This window comes from Crocuta crocuta, unplaced genomic scaffold (assembly GCF_008692635.1).
Source record: "Crocuta crocuta isolate KB4526 unplaced genomic scaffold, BGI_CrCroc_1.0 scaffold89, whole genome shotgun sequence".
Classification (NCBI taxonomy): domain Eukaryota; kingdom Metazoa; phylum Chordata; class Mammalia; order Carnivora; family Hyaenidae; genus Crocuta; species Crocuta crocuta.
The window spans coordinates 11,051,060-11,053,420 of NW_027551559.1; positions in this window are offsets into that span (position 1 = coordinate 11,051,060).

A 2,361-nucleotide genomic window follows, 5' to 3' on the forward strand; every position below is an offset into this window, starting at 1 on the left:
CGGGGTCTGAGAAAGCTGCCTTTGGAGACTTTCCCGGTGTCCCTGCTCTGGGCCGCACGGTCTGTCAGGGATGGTGTCCGGAAGAGGCGTGGGGATGGCATGACCCCCAGGCTGAGGGGCCAGGGCAAGACCTGTGGCCCGCTGGGATCCGGGGGCCCGGACACGCAGTGAGGGCCCTGCTCCTGGGAAGGGGCGGCCGGGACTTGCTCCTGGCAGGAGGCTGCCCCGGGCCCCTCTCCCCGGGCCCCGCAGGTGGCGCCACGTGCCCTCGCGGAGGCTGAAACCCTGTGCTGTGACCCGCTCTGTGCTTTCCTCCTGGCGTCCGTGGACACCGTTCTGTGTGCACCAGAGCCCAGGATCTGGACCTTGGGCAGACCTTCGCTGTGGGCTGCGTGGTCCGGAGAACCCTGTGGCCACCAGTGGGCTGCGTGGTCGCCGAGCGGCCTTTTTACTCCAACTTGATTGTCGGAAGCGCCGCGGGTCTCGGTCTGGGGCTGTCTGGTTACCGCAGGGTTTGCACCGCGGCTGTGCCCGCCTGGACCCGCCCCTGCGAGCTGCACTCCCAGGACGGGGCGAAGTCGGCAGCGTGCCTTTGCTCTGAACACGTTACTGGTGAGGTTGATGTGTTCACGTGTGTCGGGCGTATACGTTCTTGTTAAAGCGCGTTGTGGCCCTGGAGAAATAGGTGAGGGGCGGGCGCCGCCGCGGCTACTGGTCNTGCGATGGCCCCTGTCTGTGGTGCAGGGGCGGGGGAGGGGCACCCGGTGGCCAGGCCACGACCCTGGCTTCAGGAACGGAAGCCAGGTCGCCGTCCCGTGTGCGGCGGGCAAGGGGGCACCTCTGCCCCCTCGGTGCCTGCTCCTTCTGCAGACCCCGTGGCACCAGGATGCACCCCTGCCTGCCCGTGTGCGGCCTTGCGGGTGGAGCTGAGGCGCCCTGGCCTGCCCTGGGCCTCCGTGTGGGCACCAAGGCCTCGTGGTGCAGCCCCCGCAAGGCGTGCGGACCGTCCCCCTGCGGCCAGCCTGCTGTCTGGGAAGCGGAGCTGTCCCGTGGGGGCTCCCGGGGGTGGTCCATGACACCCCTGTCCGGCATGCAGCCTGGGCCTTGCTGAGTCGTGGGAAGTGCAGTTCCGGGGAGGGGCAGGGTCCTGCCTGCGGGACGGGGTGTGTGTGTGTGTGCGCGCACGTACGTGTGCGCATATACACTGGTTGGTGGGGCCAGGGTCCTGCCTGCGGGACGGGGGAGGGTGTGCACGCGGCGGCTGTAACTGGGCTGCTGCAGCGCCTGCGTGTGCCTGGTCCTGGGCCCAGCTCCCAGGATGGTGTGACTTCCGCACGTGGGGCGTTGATTCCCGGGGACACGGGGGTCTGACCTGTGGGCAGTACTTTCCCCGCCTGGGTGCCTGTGAGAGGCAGCCCTTCCCACCCCACCCACCCACCTGTCCCTTCCGGCCTTGCCCCTGCTCCAGCTGGGACAGGGGGCTCCTCTGTTACCAGCCCTTCACTCTGTGTTCTTGATCTTTCATGTGGGGAAACTGAGGCAGGGAGGGCTGGGCTGCCCAGGCACCAGACCCTGGGCGAGGCGTGCGGCCTTGCAGCTTCCTGAGCAGCCAGGCCTGGGCCGCAACCCTGAGGACCATCTCTGCGGGGGCGGCAGGGTCACATGCACGCCTGCCGGTGACGTGTGTGTCTGTCCCCGCAGCCCCGAGCCTGCCTGGGGGAGGGCGGAGCCTCCTGGTGTCTCACGGGGGTCCCCCCAGGCTTTCGGGGCGGGGCTGGGCGCGCGGGGTCTGCAGCGGCCCCTGCCTCCTCCAGCTGCTCCTGAACCTGACCCCAGCGCTTTCCCCACCAGGAGATGGAAACTCGCGAGAAAACAGCCCGTTTATCAACCACGTGGAGGTGGAGCCCGAGAGCTTCTTTGAAGGAAAGAACATGGCGCTGTTCGAGGTGACGCACGCTTCCTTCTGTAGAAAGTGTGAGGGCCGAGGCTTTAACTGGGCCACATACAGGGCGAGGCCCCGAGACCCCTCGGTCTGGTGAGGACCTGGGGGGCGGGCGGAGGGCCGGCCTCCCGATCGGACGGCGTGTGACCTGGGCCCCCACCTCTGCTCCTGACCCCGACCGGGGACCTGGTGTGCGGCGTCCGGGGCGGCAGGGGCCCGCCTCAGCCCTGCGGCCCCGCGTGTGCAGCGGGAAAGCGCAGGGCCGCGCTGGGCGTCACTGCAGCGGGCTCGGCGACCCGGGGAACTGACCCGCAGCGCGGCCCCAACAGGAGGAGATGGACAGCAATCCCATGGTGTCCTCCTTGCTCAACAAGCTGGCCAACTACACCAACCTGAGCCAGGGCGCCGCCGAGCACGAG